We start from the raw sequence: 20657 nt of genomic DNA on the forward strand, positions 1-20657 counted from the left end.
CAACCTTATGGGTACGATAATCTAAGGATGTATAACATGAGTGTAACCAATACATCCCTAGAATAACATCAAAATCCACCATATCAATTTCAAACAAATCTACCATAGTCTTCTTACTACCAACGTATAACACACACCCCTTATAGATCTTTTTATCCAATTACAGAGTCACCTATTAGGGTAGAAATAAAAAAAGGATTCAAAATAACCTCTAGATCAAAACCATAATACACAGTGAAAATGGAATCACATAAGAGAGAGTGGACCATGGATCAAGCAAATAATACACGTCATAAGAAAATAGTTGTAACATAGCGGTTATGACAATAAGTGATGCCTCAGATTCATGTTGAGTAGTAAGGGCATATAACCTATTCCTATCTGTGTTGATACCAGAAGTAGAAACTAATGCAGAAGTATCACCCTTTGGTGTAGGAGAAAAAATAAATCAACCAGAGCCTTACTCTCTCCTGAAGCACCCTTACCTACCAGACAGTTTCTAAGCATATGGCCTGGCTGACCATATTTGAAACACTTGTCCCTCCCCTTGTCACAGAAAACCCTATGTGACCTAATACAAAACTAATAAGGAGTACATAATGAGGCTAAATGAGCCCCACTTTCCTAAAATTGGGCACCCTATGCCCAGAAATTATTGACATCTCATTCATGCCTATTACCTTACTATTTTGGGTAAGGAGCACAAGATGTAGAGAAGGAACCAGAACTCCCTCACTTCTTTTTTGGCCAATTACCACCATCCCTACTACCTAATTATTGAGCACCACCCTATTCAGATGTCCTGGACTTGTTACCCTACCTTTCCCAAAACTCAGCCTATTTCCTGTTTTCCTTTTCTAACAGTTACATATGAACCACCAACCTAGAAATGTCCATATCTTTACTCAGCAATGCAGTCTTTCTTTCAAGGATCAAATTTTGAGATAGTCCATAAGTGAACTTTCTTATTTTTTCCCTTATATCAGACACCAATTCTGGAGCATACCTTGATAACTGATGAAATTTTAATGCATATTCATTGACATATATTTTCCCTTGTCTCTGATTGACAAATTTCTCTGCCTTCGCTTCCCTCATCTCCTTAGGAAAGAAGCAATCTAGAAAAGCATTAGAGAACGTCACCTCTCACCCTATCCCACTCATTATACTATTGGTACGCCACATTCTTAAGCTGGTAACTAGAAAAATTCACCCGTTCATATTCGTGGCCTGTATTACCTTGAATATTTTCTCTATTTTATCTAAGAAACCCTGAGGATCCTCCTCTACCTTCACACCAGTAAAAGTAAGAGGATTCATCTTTATAAATTGGCCAACCCTTGTGGCCTCAATAGATGAAACACCATATGTATCCCACTTAGACTAAGTAGCAATCAACTAAGCACTAACATGAATTAATTAATAAAATTCCATATTTATCACCTCATCATGAGGAGGACTAGTAGCAACCTGTGAAACTCCAAAAATATCAAGGACTGGACCCCTAGACCTAGTATGGATCCCCTGAGTAGTATGTGTCCCTTCAACATTGTCCCTCTATTGGGATAAAAGAGTTACTTTTTATCTCAGATCATTGTGGCATGAAATAAAAAGTAAATAAAATAGGATTAGAGAAGATTCCAGGACTTAGACTTTAAGCTTAAAAATAGAATACCAAGAAAGTGAAACATTCCTAAATGTCTTATAGCCTCTTTCTTATGAGTGTGGCACGCTACTCACCCATAAAAGAGACCACTCAGCATATTTGTGGGCTCTCAATTAACCATGAACCTAAAGCTATGTTACCAACTTGACACGACTTGACCCGAGGCTAAGTCATAATGTGCATCCAAAGTCCAACTAGGATCGGGGACCACCCTAGATACTCAACCTAAATATCCAAACACGTACCCTATGTGGGATAGATTCTGAATATATAACACGATAGAATGTAAGAATAACCTAAGACTCTAGGATAGATCAATAATCATTACCAACCCAAACAAGTCCAACAATTCATACCAACAAATAACCATAACCAATCCAATGTAAAAACCAAGTTTTTATCCATAACATAACATAAAAGGATGGAATAACCATAAATTTAGTCCAATGGTACATCCCCAATACCATTATCATATTAAGGATGACACTAATATTGATCCTGCCTATTCCAACCCATAATAGTCACACAAGCCTCTAACTAAAAAAATAATATTCATCTAGGACATGCCCCTAACCATAGCTAAAACCAATATCCATAAAATAATCAAGGATGCAAAAAACATCCATGATATGAAATAGAGGCTTTTGGAATATGGAAGTTCACCACTTAAATCCAATAGCAGATCCTAAATTTGATAACTAAGTAGGAGGTGCAAAACGGTCGGTTCTTACATTATATGGGGATACAGCCACCCAAACATGGGTTAGTGAATGAACACTAGTATAAACTCAGGATAAGGATAAAATAATGCCATTCAGTAAAACCTAGTGCTAGTTTTAGCTTGAGATAGTATCTTTTCTCGGACACGTGGTGTCCAAGGAAGGTATTATGATAGACCCGGCTAAAATTTCAATGATTCATGATTGGCCTAGGCCTATGTCTCCAAATGAGGTTCATAGTTTTATTGGTTTGGCTGGTTATTATCGGTGATTTATTGAGAGTTTTGTTACCTTATTAGCCCTTATAAATAGATTGACCAGAAAGGAAATTCCTTTCTAATGGTTCGAAGAGTGTGAGTCATACTTTGGAAAGCTCAAGGATTGTATCACTTTAGCCCTAGTATTAGCTCACTCTATTGAGGGTGAGGGATTCACAGTGTTTTGTAATGCTTCTACTATTGGGCTTGGTTATGTTTGGATACAGTAGGGTTGTGTTATTTCTTATGCTTCTAGACAACTTAAGGTGCATGAGTATAACTACCCCACTCATGATTTAGAGTTGGCGGTGGTAGTTTTTGAACTCAAGATTTAGAGGTATTAATTGTACGGTGTACGTTGTGAGATTTTCACCAATTATCATAGTCTTCAGCACCTTATAACTCAGCTACATCTTAATACTTGCTAGCGTAGATGGATGAAGTTGATAAAGGATTATGATATTTCTATCTTATACCATTTAGGTAAGGCTAGTATGGTGGCGGATGCCTTGAGTTGTAAGGAGATGAGTATGGGTAGTTTGGCTTGTATTTCAGTTTCTCAGAGACCATTAGCAGGGATATTCATTCCTTAGCCAATTTGATGGTTAACCTCGATATCTCGAATCTTGCAAGAGTTTTGTCTTGGGTAGAGGCGAGCCTTATTTGAGCAAATTCGTAATCATTAGTTTGAAGATGATAAGCTGTGCCTTCTTCGTGATCAAGTAGTGAGTGGTGAGTTTGGGAGACACACCGTAGATTCTAAGGGCATATTAAGATTTTAGGGTCATATTTGTGTTCTCTGACTTGATGATTTAATTGGGTTTATTCTGCATGAGGCTCATAGTTCTAGATATTCTATTCATCCCAGTACAACTAAGATGCATTGAGCTTTGAGGCAGTTGTATTGTGGGATGGTATGAAGAGAGATATGGCAAACCTCATAGCTCATTATTTATGTTGTCAGTAGGTTAAGGCCAAGCATCAGCATCCTGGTAGATTAACTCAGAGGTTGTCCATTCCTGAGTGTAAATAGGAAAGGATCACCATAGACTTCATTAGGGGTTTTCCTTGTACTTCCCATGGTCATGATGGTATCTGCATTTTTATGGATCATTTGACTAAGTTAGCAAATTTCATTCCTATTCAAATGACCTTCATTGTTGAGATATTAAGCCAAATTTATGTTTGGGAGATAGTTCATTTACATAGGGTTCCTGTGTCTATCATATCAGATCGTGGTTCTTTGTTTACTTTAAGGTTTTTGAGAGCATTTCAGGAGGATTTGGGTACTCAAGTGGATTTATGTTCAGCCTTTCATCCATAGATAGATGGTCAGTCTGAGCAAACTATTCAGGTGCTTGAAGATATACTTCGAGCTTGTGTTATGGACTTTGGAGTTCAGTGGGATTAGCACTTAGCTTTGATAAAGTTTGCCTACAACAAAAGTTATTATTCGAGTATTGAGATGGCCTCTTATGAGGGATTATATTATAGAAGATATCATTCTCCTATAGGATAGTTTGAGATATCCGAGTTTAGACCCTGTGGTATAGATTTGCTTTAGGACTTGTTAGATAGAGTCAGGGTGATTCAAGATAGGTTGAGAGTAGCCTAGAGTAACTAGAAAGCCTATGCCGACCATAGACTCCGTGCCTTGAGATTTAAAATGGGTGATCATGTGTTCCTTTGAGTCTCAACTATGAGAGGTGTGATAAGGTTTGGAAGAAAAGGTAAGTGTAGCCCTCACTATATTCGTCCTTTTGAGATTCTTCATATGGTTGGTGAGGTGGCCTATAAGTTGGCTCTACCTCCAAACTTTGCCTCTCTCCATCCGGTTTTCCATGCCTCTATGTTGTAGAATTATATTCTAGATCTTTCTTATCTACTTAGATAGGACTCAATCTAGTTGGACAATTAGTTGACCTTTGTAGAGGAGCCCGTGCTTATTTTAGCTAGTGATGTGAGGCGACTATGTACTGGGAGATTCCACTAGTTAGGGTTCAATGGAGGCATCGCCCTATAGAGGAAACTACGTAAGAGATCAAGAGTGAGATGCTGGCCAAGTATCCTTAATTGTTTAAGAGTTCAAGTACTTGCTTGTCTTTAACTTTTAGGGATGAAAGTTTGTTAGTAGTGGATATTGTAATAACCGTTCAGTTCATACCGTATTCTTTCCTTCTTTCACCGATAGAGCTTCTACATAGCCGTCCTAAGTCATTAATGACTTACGGGGAATAATAGTTTGATTACTTGATAGTTCATTTAGGTTTTATAACCCCTTTCTCAATTTAAATTCTTCGTTGGTCCAAATGGACCACTAAGCAAAAACTTTAGTAAAATAGCCTCATATGAAAAATCCAACTTCATCAACGCATCCAGAACATTGAAAACTATGGGGTTTCATATCTTATTTGATCAAAATAGACCCTGAATGCATCCTGAGGCATTGGCTAAAGCTCGGATCCAAGTTCCAAGCTTCAACCATGCATAGCATGCATCGAGGTTCCATGACCGCAGCGGAAGAGGTAAGACCGCTAGGCTATGACTGCGGTGACACAGGAACCATGACCGTGCCATTAGAGGGCTAGTTGGCCAATATTTAAGTGCTATCTTGCACTAATTTTGGCCATTTTTGTCTCCCTGTAAACTTAGAAACCCTAATGTAGTGTAAGACCTTCTAAGTGTGTTATGTGGGTTGAGTTGGAGCTTAACAACTTGTCTGATTGATTTTTTCTACAATCTAAGGTAAGAATTCCTCTAATTTGGTATTGATTTCTTAGTTTCTTGACTCAAAACCCCTAAACAATTAAGAGTCAATTGTATCCCCAAGATTAAGTAATTGACTCAAATTACTTGAGGGTTTTAAATCCCTAAATATATTTAGGCTATTGGTTGGTCTTGGAAACTCTTTTCAGAGGGTGAATCCCAATTGGGGTTTTGGTGTCCATTTGAAAACCCATGGCAAAATGGCGCTATAATGGTTATTATCATTCTTGTTGCAATGCTTAGATTGTACTGTTGATAGCATTGCTTGCAGAAGAGGAAGCTTCATGAAAGAGAAAGGAAAAGGTCATTTATTCGTGAGTTGCTTGGACTCAAGATAGGTTAGGCTTACCCGTAGACTAGATTGAGCTTGTTTATAATATAAATATTGATATTTTGTGATATTGGGCGGGAAATTTAGATGATAGATAATTAAATGATGAACTTGGGATTTATTAATTGCTATAGGCTATTAATTTGTAAGCTATGATATTTGACCCTTAGTCTAGGACCTTGGTTAACTTATTTACTGTCTCATGACTAGTGTGAGAAAATTATAGTTGTTCTAAGTAGACATGAATATTATGCTTCTCTATCCTTAGGAGTGTATTAACCTATATGATGCCTAGATAGGAGATAACCTTGGTGTTGGGTTGACTTAGGATGGATTCTTGAAGAGACTTTCCCTATAGACCTAGAAAGTATTGGTAAGAACTTATGGTGAGGTATAGACAACTTAGCCTAATTTCGGGTAGAAGCTAAACTTGTGTTAGTAAGCTTGGCATTCTTGAGATTTAGAAGTAGGACTTGAAGCTTGAACTAGGTAAATACTTAGTGACCTAGATACGTGGTGATTATCTAAATTATATATATATAAATAGGAGTTGCGATGGTTGCACTCGATTATCAGATTATCTTGTGATCATGACATGAATACCCTTGTTAAGTGATTATAGTGCATGTTTAGTAAATACTCATGCTCTTATAGATGCTCATATTACGTGGGAAGCTTATTAGCAGGGTAAAATGGCAAGTGTTATCCTACATCCCTAGTTCCTTATATTGTGCACTTTTGTGTATGTTTATTGGCTTGGCTATGCATGTGGATGTATGTTGATATTATGATAATGCCTGATGAATTTGGAGTAATATGTGATATTATGATGATGCCCGATGAATCCGAAGGAATATGTGATATTATGATGATGCCTGATGAATCCAGAGGAATATGTTATACTATGATGATGCCCGATAAATTCGGAGGAATATGTGATATTATGATAATGCCTGGTGAATCTAGAGGAATATGTGATAATATGATGATGCCTGGTGAATCTGGAGGAATATGTGATATTATGATGATGCCTAGTAAATCCAGAAGAATATGTGATATTATGATAATGCCCAGTGAATTCGGAGGAATATGTGATATTATGACAATGCCTGGTGAATCCAGAGAAATATATGATATTATGATGATACCTGATGAATTCGGAGGAATATGTTGATATTATGATGATGCTCTGTGAATTTGGAAGAGGTAAGAACATTATGATGCCGTATGGGGAAAGTTTATTATATGCATTAATATTTGTAAGGTTAGGCTGTGTGGGGCCAACCACCTATGTGCTTGAGATATGAGGTCTCTCTTGGTATATTGCTATTTATTTCTTATTTGGAATCACTAAATAAGAGGTGTGACCCTTGTTGTTGCTAAATTAACAACTAGAGGAAATCTAAGCCTAATTTTGAGTTAAGACCTAGTGGTATGTGTAATCTTGCGTAGAATTAAGGGCTAACCTAATATATATATCCTTGACTTGAATAAGAGGTTATATTATGAAATCTTGCCTAGTAAGGTGGATTATGTGATAAGTAGTTACTTTTAAAATATATGATTACTATTTGGAGGCTAGAAACCTAGTAAACTAGTTGGTGGACTTTACTTGATTAAAATATGGAAATTTGTCTTCAAGGTTGTGATATGCTTAGTGATGACAGACCTAGTATTGCATGATGGTTAGTTAAATTATCTTCTAACAAGTGAGGTTGATATGACTTAATTGATAACTCATATCATGATAATGCTAGTTAAAGATTGGCCTTATGATAGTTGAATAACCTATAATATGGGTGGCTTGTACTTTTCCCCTAATTTGATGACTAATAATTATAAGACTTGTAATCTATTAATTTATGAAAGAAAATAAGGTTAAATAGTATGGACTTCACAGTGTTTATCAATGAATTATAGAATTAATGGCCACATGTCTATGCTATAACAATGTTGCTTCCTTGATCTTAAAATACGGTATGGGTATTTGGAAGTGAATTTCGGTAATGAGCAATGGAGAGGTTGTGCTACCCGCGGTTTTGGTAAATTGATGGAATAGTTGTGCTTTATTATATTATTGGTTTTATTCTTTTGGTGTACTCTCTGGTGGTATGCGACACCATGATGAGTTCATATTTGAAATTCTTTTGTGTACTCTTTGATGGTATGGGACGTCGTGACGTGTTCTTATTATGCTATCTTTCATGTACTTCCCAACGATATGGGATGTCGTGGTAAGTTCTTGTGCTTTATGTTCTAAAGATGGTTGATGATGATTATGGCAAGTAGACGCTTTTCTATTGTGTATATGGATTTATGCTATCCAAATAATACTCAGTTGTTATGGATATTATGGAGTATATTGAGATAGTATGTCATGTTATTGCTTTAGTAGTATAGAAGTTGTTACAGTGGTATCAAAGCAGATTCAGGTTTTATCCAATCCCTTGACTTTAAGATTATTGTCTTACTTTATATCATCTTTACATTATATTTGAGGTTAGTCGGCTGATGATGCCCTAAGTACCCAATACTACATTTCTGTACCTTTTTGGTGTAGACCCAGGTTCTAGTTGCCTCCGTTGAGCTAGTTTATTTGGGTTGACTATTCGAAGATAGGGTGAGCTCTTGGAGATTGAGTTTCTATCCTTCCCCTCTATCCTTATTTGTCTTTTGCTTTTGAGACAAATGTATGAGATTATTTAATACATATTGGATTATGAGATTGTAAATTCCACTTGTCAAGTTTAGAAGCTCTTGTATCAATACTATCAGGTCGTGGGATTTATGTTTGAATATCAGTTGTCCTTAGTTATGAAATGTTATTGTCATATATTGTGTTCACACATAGGGTCCATGTTGGACATTCTTACAAAGGTAACCCATTGTAATAGCTCTAGGTTATGGTATCGCCTTACCTACCAGTAGGATGTGATAGGTTCCATCATGACTCCCAATGAGGTCATGACAAATTGATATCAGAGCCTAGGTTTCATTGATATTATTAATACAAGAGTAAGTGTCTAATAGAGTCCTGTGGATTGGAATATTGACGTTCGTTTCCTATCTTCAGAAGGCTATAGGACATTCTTAGAAGTCCTTCACTTGTTTAATTCTTATCATTCTAAGAGTCTGAGTTAGTTTGTAGGACATTCTATTGACTTTACTCTTCCGCAGATGCCCAGGACTCGTGCTTCAGTAATACATGAGGTAGTTTTTGAATTGTTTTGTAAATGCTAATAAAAAGATAAGGAAATATGAGAAATGATTTGAAGCAGAATAAGGTGTATAGTTTGAAAACTTAGGGTAGAAGGGGTTGAGAAATTGCATTGAAGGGCGTATTTTAGTCACTTGATCCATGTATATTCCTTCCCGTACCTTAAACCATCATCTTGACCTGCAAGACCCTAGTGATTCCAAACAAGGTAAGTCTAAATTAGTGGCAAAAAACACAAAGGGGAAACCTATAGTTCTATTTATTATACTTGAGTATGATGATACCTATGGTATGCCTATAGGAATTATTCCTTGATTAACAGAATGGGTTATGCGCTAAATATTTTTAATTAGGCTTAAAGGGGTTGTGTAGCTAAGCCACGATGCTAGGGGTCCTAAGAGAGTAAAATTAGAAATTGCCTTTGCTGGTGCGGGGGTCTAAATGGTCGGGTGTTTGAGTCACCCTTGCTTTTGATCGGGTGTTTATGCCACCCTTAATGTATAACTAGGAGGTTTGAGTCCCCTGTGCATACATGTTATGATTATTCTCTGATTTGTGCAGCTACAAACACTGGGGCCTATATAGCTTATGGGTACTATTGTGAAGGTTATGATACACAATCTTGGTTAATTTTTTATGTTATGCTAACCTCTGATCCCTATTCCAGCATGTGATATATATATATGTATGTATGTATATTTATCGGATTATGTGCATTAGGTTTGACTGATTTTTGAACTGTTGATGATGGAATTATTTTATCCCTTACCTGAGTTACATGCTAGAGCTCAACCCGCTAATCATCTTCGAACGTTGTATCCCCACGCGATGTAGGAATGGAAAGTACTTATACTTTTCTTATGCAGTAACTAGGTGATCGTGGGATAGCTCGTAAGTCATATTGAAGTGGTGATCTTCCATACTTCGGAAGACCTTATTTCATGTTTTGGTTTTATTATGTCGTAGACTATTCTATTGGTTCTTTTGGCTATTATGGGGTTCATGTATCAACCTAGGATGACTATTGTTTTGCTTAAAGGTTTAATGGATTACTGTGGACTAGGTAGTGGTTGTTGATGTATCTTAGATTTCTTGAACTTATCTTTTTCTTTCTTGTTATACGTTTGGAATTCAGCCACTATTAGCGTATTGTGTTTTGTTTAACTAGGCAAAGAAGGTAGTGTCCAATCCATGGCAGAACTAAGATACCTATCACAAACAAGCCCTAGTTCGGGTCGTGACAGTATGTGGCCTCGGTAAAAGTCCTTTAGAGAAATCAAAAGTTAGAAAAAGCTACTTGGAAAGCTGAGGAGGACATGAAGTCCAAATATCCATTCCTATTCCTCGCATTGGATTAAAATTCTTGGGGTATGATTTCTATTCTCTTTCTTATGGCCTTTCAAATTTGTCTATTGGGTGTGTGTATATTATTTCTTATTATTGTGCTAATGGGTGCCTTTAACTCTTTATTCGGGGATGAATGATGGGGGAGACGGTGTTTTCAAGCATGTATCTCTCGCTTAACTTGATTTTATATAAAAGCATGTGTTTAATCACGGTTTATGTGAATTTGATTATTGGGTTATGAATGATAGGTTGAGGTTTTGTTTGATTACTACTTGGCTGATTTTCCCATTGTTTTGGTATTGTTTTTCATGCCTTATCTCACGGTCTTTGAATTAGAATTGTGCATGGAAATGGTGGATGGGAAGGGGATTGTAGAGTCCCCTAATTTTATGGAATTTGGTTTGGAATTGGTATTAACCTCAACCCACTTTCATAATTGGTTTTGAAATAAGGACAATTATATGGTTTTTCTTACTTTGCTACACTATTGCATTACACTCATGGATAAACGGATAAAAATGGTTTTGAAAGGACTTGGTAGCCATGGATTGATTTTAAATTATAACTTTGGAGTCTTATGGCTAATTGGTTTGGTTTTGTATAATGAAATTGGCTTGCAAGCATAATTAATTGGTATGCCGATACCATTAAGTAAATGCGTTAATGGATGACCCCTTTGTTAAATGGATAGGTTATGTGCAAATGTTTAAATTAGGCTTAAAATGGGTTATGTAGCTTATCGTGGAAATTGGAGGTCACGCAAAGACCAGTATTGGAAACCATATTTGCCAACATTGCGGCCTTAGTGGTCATATGCATAGTTCACACTTTATACATTTACATTTTGGAATAATTGAAGCCTCGACGGCTTTGGCCTTTTGTCAAACTTTCCTGGTTCGTATGGCTAACATGCAGTGGGACCCTTTCAGTAGGGGAAGCTAAACCCATATAGCCCATGGGTTCCCTTAGGATTATTTGATGCTACAGAGTCCAAGCCAATGGTTTTAAATATCATTCTAAACCTTGTTCCATATCCCAGTGTCTTATATATATGTATGTATGTATGTATGTGAACATGTACATTGTGTTTGGACATGATTTTGAAATGACATTATTTTATCCCTATCCTGAGTTATATGCTAGCACTCATCCCGCTAACTGTCTTATGACACTACATTGTTTTATAATAGAGGGTCTGAAGACACTTCTTTTACCCTTGTGCAATGTTAGGTGATCTGGTTCGTCTACTGGTTCGCATTGAAGTGGTAAGCTTTCATATTTTAGAAATCTTGTCCTTTTCATCGGTTTCTTTCCATTTTTTAGAGCTGAAGGGTTCACATTAGCACTATCATTATCATTGTCACTGTCATGGTCGGGGGCATGACCCAACCTCATTTTATATTCGAATTGGATTAGAGGCTTTTTTGTGAACATGTGTGGGTTAGATGGTGTTGTTGACTCTTTGAGCTTATTCTAGAGTTAACTATTTTATTTTTGTTCTCTAGTTGTCTTCCAATTTGTTATCATTTGGATTTTGCTCAGTTGAACAGGCTATGATGGTGGTCTCAGGTCCTCGATGGTCTTGAGATACTCGTCACCACTAAGCCTGGGGTCGAGTCGTGATAAAAAATCTTTCATACTTGCTCTTCAAGAATGTCCAAACAAAAACTTTGTCTTTTCTCATTTGTTGAAAACCGTGAATCAAAACCGCATAGGCTACAAAAAAGTACTTGAATTTTTCATTTTTATCAGTTTGCAATATCGTCTTACTTTTTAAATTTGTAGACTCAACAAATAATGGTATGCGTTAAGCAATGCATACCCATGTTCATGTGTTCCTCATAAGTCTTCTAATTCCTCATCTTACAACTTAATTGTGTATAGAGTTGATTGATCACACCTCTTGTAGATGGGCCTATATTATTGGGAAAGCTACTTGTGAAGTATTTACCAATGACCTTTATTGTGGTGTGTGAATTATGACTCGTAATATGCTTTGGAGCATATGTATGTTACTTTTCAGTGGTTCTAATGCAAAATCTGTCAAAACTTATGAATTTCACAACCCTCAACCACCAATGCAATCTTGATCTGCATATTTAAAATAATACACACTATGCGAATCAATCATCTTTTTGAGTCTAAAATCTTTTTCAAGCAAGGAATATGCAATGTAATGTCTAGTTCTTACTTATTCTTGAATGTGATTCTCTTATAAAAATCTGTTTCATCATTTTGAACATCTCTTGACTATATTAATTGAGAACTGCTCACTGTATTGCTCACAACAACAAGTGTAGGTGTTTAGTCCCCTTTCTTTTTATCTCTACTCTCATCATCTGGATTATTCATATCCACCCCCATCTAATTCATCATTGACATATCTTGTTGGTCTTATTCTACTTTCTTATTTTCTATTTGTTTTTTAACCACATACACCATTAAAATTGTCTAGTTGTATCACTCAAATAAGTACCCAAATGAGCTTGATCACTCATCTTAAAAGGTAGGACCCTCTAATTTTCAAAAGATTTGTGTATATAATTGATGACAAGATATTGCAATTGACAATTTAGTCCATAATAGATGATGATTAAGTTCACATAATCATCATATAAAATATCTTTTTAGACTGTCATTGCTATTGTCTCTAACATGTCACAATCCTTTTAATGCCAAATAAATTGATTGGTATTCTTAATCCATTCACCATGACAATCAACGCCTATTGTTATTGATTCCTCCATTAATGGTACGTAAAGAAATTTGTTATAAAAAGTTAATAATGAAAGTATAGTAAGTTGAATGACTACATACAACAACAAAATTATATGCACAGATAAGTAATTTGGTGGGTTCAGCTTCTAGTTTTATCCCAATATTGCCACCTACTTAACATTAATCCAATATGTAGGTCATATGTTGCAGTAGGTATATCATCTGTTGCAATAAGTATGTCATCTGTTGTAACAGATGACTTGCCTATTCGATATATGTTCAGAAACAGAAGATAAATCCAACATGTATGTTATTTGTGTGATATATTAATCATCTGTTGCAACAAATAACTCATCTTTGCAATGTATGACTTCTCTATTGGATTCATTTATGTTTCTGAACATGTATCCAACGGGTAAGTGATCTTTTACAATAGATAATGAATCTGCTGCAACAGATGACCTACCTATTGCAGCAAATGACTTATCTATTGGATTCAATTAATGTTTGTCCAAATTTGATGGAAATTATATAATAGCTAAGTGATCTGTTGTGATAAATTACTGATTAATTGGATCTGTTGGATTTATTTATATTTCTAAACATGTATCCAACAGGTAAGTGATTTGTTACAATAAATGAGGCATCTACTACGAAAGATAACCTACCTATTGCAGCAAATGACTTATCTATTGATTAAATTACTGTTTTTCCAAATTTGATGGAAGTTATTTAATGGCTAAGTGATCTATTGCAATAGATTACTGATCAAATAGATTTATTTAATACATATCTTGCAACAAATTTCTTACTTGTTGCAATAGATGACTTATCTGTTGGAACTACTTAAATAGTAGTGGAAACTATCCAATAACTGTTATAAATAAATAACAGTTATTGGATAAGCTATTGTAATTGTTGGGAAAATATCACATATATTCAGATGAAAAATTGAACAAAAATTATTATTTTGGTTACCAAAATCACCTATGAAGTAATGTCAGGTGATATATGAATAAAATTTGTCCTAATAGTAGCAATAGCGGCGGCAACACAACAACAACAACTACAATGATGACAAGAAATGGTAGTAGTAGAATAACAATATGATGATGAAAGAAAAAACAATATCATCAACAAACAACAATACAAAAAACTAGCAGCAGCCAAAAATAAAGAGAGAAGAGAGTTAGACAATCGCATTCCCCCCTCCTTTTAATTTTTAGCTATTAGGGTTTTATATAAGATGGATCAGGCTGTTAAAAAATATTTAGAATGTAAAATTCATATGAGTAAAACCACTTTAATCCTTAGGGGTCATTTGGTTGGAAAAAAGTTATTGCGGGATTATCTATCTTACTATGTATATGGAAAACTTATCCCTTATTTTTTTCAAATGGGTTGGCCCATTTGTGTAAAGACTGTGTTTGGTTGCTCCTTAATTAATAAAATTTAACCAAAAAAAAGGAATAACTTATCCTTCATTATGGTATGAATAGTAGGGAAAAGCATAACCCCCCCAACTTGTCCGCATAACTTACGTTAGGCTTTTAACTTAACACACATTTATTTATCCCCCCTTAATAACTTTAAAGTGAATTAATAATATCCTTAATGATGATGTGACATTTTTTTAACAAAAAAAGAAAAATAAAGCATGTATTTTCTTGAAAAAAAGAGATGGTCCCACTTTTATATATATATATATATATATATATATATATATATATGAGAGATAAAGTCAACCATTATCTTTGTACAACTCACCCCCTCGCCTCTTACCCCTTACCCCTTCTTCTGGTATTTCTTCTTACACCCCCCACTCAACATCCCATCCTAATCTCCTTTTTCCTTCACTTCATCAATTTATTCAAGAAAAAAATGTGTGTGAAAAATTTGTGAGTTTTAACACACTTTTTTAAAAATTCATTATTGAAAAGAAGAAGAAATTAACCAAGTCATCTTTATTTTGTTGTTGTTGATTGACTTTTTGATGTGATTTTAGTAATGGGTATTCAATTTTATTGCTAAATTTGTGCTAAAAATTAAATCTTGGAGCTACTTTTTACACTGTACTTATAGTGGAGTTTTTTTTTCATCTTTGTGGAATTTACTTATTGGGTGTCCTTAAATCAGTTGTTATTTCTATTTACTTATAGATTTACTTGATCTTGGAATTGAGTTTCTATGATTTGGTCTGAAGAAGAAAGAAAATAAGGTGACAAGGGGGTGTAGGGGTGGGTGGGCGGTACAGTTACAGGGAATATGTGGGGGTGAAGAAGAGAGTTCGCATATGAGGGAGCGGGAGGATGAAGAAGGAAACTTTTTATAAAATTTATATATATATACAATATATATGTAATATAATATAAAATATTTTTAAAATATCTTTTTTGGATGGCTCCAACATGGCATTGACATGGCGCTATGTGTAGGCACGTGTAATGCACTCTCCATTGTAGGAGTGGTATAATATGCTTAGGGTGGTATTTAATTCACATGAATGTTGTTTAATGGGGTAAATAATTGCGTATAAAGTTACAAAACTAAAGTAAGTTGTGGCGTTAAGTTTAGGGGAGCTATTTATGTTTTTTTCATAAATAGTAGGATAAATAAACACAAAAATAACTAATATCTCCAATCAAATACGGATAAAATAATTGTAACGACCTAAAAATATGTGAAATATGTGTTTCTATGTGATTTAAGTATTTTATCCCTCTTCAAAGTTGTATTATGGTACTTTTGGGGCGTGGGTGAGTGGCACGATTTTCGATACATTTTGGTGCCTTCTATTCAAAATTGTGAGTTTTGGTGGCTTTGAGAGCCTTTGTAATGCTCCGAGTTTGTATCGCATCACACCCCTGTCTACCTTCCACAGCATCGGACCCTTGTCAACCTTCCACTACTTAAACCATGTATGGGCTACATCTTGTAGCTGATAGGCGGCTAACTCAACACTCTCACTGGAAGTCACTCCTATGATATCTGTGACTTTCAAAACCTGATTGAGAAACTCCTGTGGATTCTTTTCAGACTTAGAACCTGAGTATAAGGGAGGATTCATTTGGGTGAAGTCCTAAATCCTAGTTGTAGCAGTATTGGCCACTGGGTTGGCCGAAATAGCGGTGATTTCTCTCCATAATTGTGATACTTTCAGGCATGTACCTCTTCTCTTAAACTTTTTTTACTTAAAGAATTTCCAGTATTGGTCCCCCGGGACCTCCACCTTTATGGCGAGCTACACAACCCCGTTTAAGCCTAAATTAAAACATTTGCACATAATCCCAACTGTTGACCTAGGAGACATTTAGTAAGGCATTTACCATTGGTATCGTCATACCAATTATGCTTGCAACCTACGTCCAATTATGCTATTCCAATCCAATTAAACAAATTGACTCCCAAGTTCCTTCTAAAATCAAACCATAGCCACCAAGGCCTTCCAAATCCATTTTAATCGATTTTTCTAATAATATAATGCATTGGTTCCAAAAGTGAGTTAAATCATGCAAATTCCACATTAAAAACCAAAGTTCATGAAGGTGGATTAAGGATATTTCCTTTATTAAGACAAAATCTAATAAGTTGGGGAAAACCATGTTCCCCATTTCAAATTACCATAACCATGCACTTATTCAATTTAAAAACCACAATTTAAAGCATGAATATAATATTCAAACTATGGGAAAGGAAATTCCATTAGTAAACAATCCAAAATCCTCAACCCAATTACAAATCCACCATCAAATTCACATAACCCATGATTAAACTTATGCCCTTATATAAAACTCAAGTTAAGGAGGAGAGATATGCCTGACTACAAAAGAAATTTGAAGAAAAATCCAGAGTTTGGAGCTTGGATTATTAATCCCTTACAAACCCTAATTTCTCTTGCTTGGAAGTTTGAGAGGAGAGAATGATGTTTATGATTTGATAATTGATGTTAAAACGACCCTTAGACATTTTAAGGTTGTGGGTAAAGTGTAAATAAATGAAAATACCAAAATACCCTTAATGAAAACGTGTAGAAAAATTACTCCCAGTCGTTATAGGTTAGGTGACGACTTATGGTGACTGGTCACGAGTTGTTTCCTGGACTCGTGGCTAGGGAAAAAATCTTAGGAACCTTCACTGTTATGGTTTCAATTCCCTTACCACGACTTGTGTCCTTACCCTATGACTCGGGAAGACTAAGTTTTGATTAGGATAATAACTTCGGAAACCTCACTGGTGAGACTACGAGTCTCACCCTATGACTCATGATGAGCAATAATGAATTGTTACCTGAGTCATAGTCTGGGCAGTGTCGTCAACACTCAAAAATTTTCAAAGTCCAAGACCTAGGGTATTACAATAATCTATTGTAAGTGTTTACAAAGCTTTTAATTGATCAATACTTTGATTTCAATTTATCCAATTGAATACCATATTGTATTTACTTTATGTTATTATATTTCTAACTTTTAACAGTTACATCAATATTTACAAAAACAAAATGACAATCATAGTTTTCATGATTTGGCATTCAGAGAAAGATGAAAGATAATTAATATGAAGATTATAAGACTAAAGAAAATGTCTTAAATCAGTATGCCTCTCACAGGGACTTGGTTGAACTAATTGGTAGCAAGATGATGATAGACTTGATCATGAAAACTATCAAGATTAAATATAGTATCGAGGGCATCAATAAACCAATAGTAATGCACAATAACATGATAGTCAAAGCATATGTTCCATTGAAGAAATTAAACAAGGAGTTTGCCATGTATCCTTTGTGTGTTAATTTTTTTGATAACAAGATTGACAAGAATGGGTCAGAAGAAAATCTTATTGAAGCAACTCTTATTGAAGATATTTCTATAAATGATTGTGAACTTGATACTATAGGTTAAATTGATACACTTCAAATAATGATGACAGACTATGGCAAGCTAATAGATGTGATAGAATAGTGAAAAGATGATTTTTCATAATAATAAAAAATTAGTTGTTGACCAGGTATACAAAGGCAAGTCTATACTTAAGTTGTAATGGACAACTATTTAATTGATCGCCGAATTTGCTTTCAAACTAGTTAGGTCTAATGCATCAAGTATGTTTCTGTACATGTTAATTTGACTAAATCTTATTTCTATCATAATGTATATAGTTTTGTAATGGCTTATGCATTCACTATATATGTGACTATTGACTTATATGTAAATCTGGAGAATGTAAGCAGTTTTTCAAGTCGTTAAGCATAAATCATTCTAAAATGTTTGAAGTTCATTCTTTTGTAAGCAAACATACACGTTCATTGATGAACACGATCTACAAAGACTGCCATGCTACTATAAAATTTATAGAAGGGATTATTAAATAAAAAATATCCAATTTGAAGAGAAAATACAAAGTCCATTCTCTAATGTGAAAACTAGCTTGATCTTACCAAAAGTTACATGGATACTTATACATAATGAAGAAACATATCCTAGATCATATATGCAAATGTAGAAAATGCCTAAAAATTAATTTTTGTATCTGTTTATATCTCTTTATGCTTTCATCAAGGAGTTTGAGCATTGTAGATCAATAATTGTAGTTGATAGGATCCAAATTAAAAATCAACATACAATGGGACATTTGTCTGCACTAGTACTTTAGATGGTGTAGGTAAATATGCTACACTACTTAAATAAAAAGTTAGAGACCATTTTGGAATCTATCATGCATTTGTATTCACTTGTCTGTGTAGGAAACATATTACCAATAGCATACTGAGTGGTTGATTCAGAAAATAATGCTTCATTGAATTTGTTTTCTAGGTAATACAAGGAAGCTCATGGTTAGAGGCTAGAGATATGCATTATTTCTAATAAAAATGGGAGTAACATAAAAGCTATTTCTAGAGTACACTCTAATGTGACATATTTTGCATCCAGATTACAGTTATGAAAAATGGAACACACCAAATATAAGAAGTCACATGAACAGTTGAATGAGGTATACTATACTATGTCTAAAGCATATAGATAGGCTGATATTGATAGTTTGATAGTGTAATGACTTAATTTTCTGGAACCGAAATCTCAAACGATGCTCATGATCCCGAAGGATCACAAGCCAACCCTCTACTGATATCTGTACTTGAACACTGCGTAATGTAAATAATAAATATGGAAACTGCCTATAAGGTTCAAAACATCTAAAAATACTTAAATTTCAAAACCGAATACTGATACATCTATTCAAAAAGCCTCTAAACTGTCTGAACTATGGAGTTGATGGTACATGTCCCCAACTAACTCCGTCTACTGAAAATAACTAAATATGATGCGATAATAAAATAAGGATCATCCTCGACAGAAAAGGAATCACTGCTACATCTAGTGCTACTGATTGGGACTGAGCTGCTAAAGGTACTCTGGGTCTCTTGCCTCTGAACTTATGGTGTCAAATAAAATACCATAGCGCAAATGCATCAGTACAGGAATGTACCAAGTATGAAGATGAGGTAAGGCTAAATGCAAGGTCTTAGACATAAAATATTACTTAACTGAATAATCATAAGAGTATTGAATGAGAACGCATGTATGGATGAACGAACCATTACTGAAATCATCATGACTTGAAATACTGAAACTCGGATACTACTTTACTACCGTCTGAACTCAATACTAATGCTTGAGATACTGAATAATAAATCATCTGATACTGATAACTGAGTACTGGAGTTGAGATCAGTCTTATGTAGTGAGTGATCTCAAAAACTGATGACGCTGAAACTGATTAACCTAATCTACTCATATCAATGACTGAATTCTAAGCTTTCTACTCTCAAATAACTATATCGGAGATCAAACCTCTATAACGGATGATTCTAGAATCTATTATCAATGATAAGAAAAGATTATATCTGAGATCAAGCCTATCTAGTGGGTAATCTCTGGATCTGATAATGAGATTACTCAACTGAATCTGAGACTGAGATCAAGCCTATCTAGCGGGTGATCTCTAGATCTGATAATGAGATTACTAAACTGAATCTGAGACTGAGATCAAGCCTATCTAGTGGGTGATCTCTGGATCTGATAATGAGATTACTAAACTGAATCTAAGACTGAGATCAAGCCTATCTAGCGGGTGATCTCTGGATTCAATAATGAGATTACTCAACTAAATCTGAGACTGAGATCAAGCCTATCTAGCGGTGATCTCCAGATCTGATAGTGAGATTACTCAACTAAATCTGAGACAAAGATCAAGCCTATCTAGCAGGTGATCTCTGGATCTGATAATGAGATTACTCAATAACTTTATGTGGGACCATGCATATCTAGTGGGTGATTCATGATTCAATGGAACTCTCCTCACTGAGGTAGATGACTGTATCTGACAGTCCTAATTTCTGAGTCCCTTTCTAAAGACTAATATTGAAACTGTAACTGTGGGAAGTAGTCACTTAACCGACATGCCTTGAATCTCAACTAGTAGGGTCCAATATGTAACCCCAGATGGAAAGGTGTCAATATCATGCCATGAGTAAAGACCTCTCTGATCAAGCATATCTGATGGGTAACCCTCATGGGAAGTCAAGCCTAAGGCAATATAATAGTTAAGCCTATCTGACGGGTGACTTGCCTTTCCTGAT

Source organism: Capsicum annuum, chromosome 7 (assembly GCF_002878395.1).
Source record: "Capsicum annuum cultivar UCD-10X-F1 chromosome 7, UCD10Xv1.1, whole genome shotgun sequence".
Classification (NCBI taxonomy): Eukaryota; Viridiplantae; Streptophyta; class Magnoliopsida; order Solanales; family Solanaceae; genus Capsicum; species Capsicum annuum.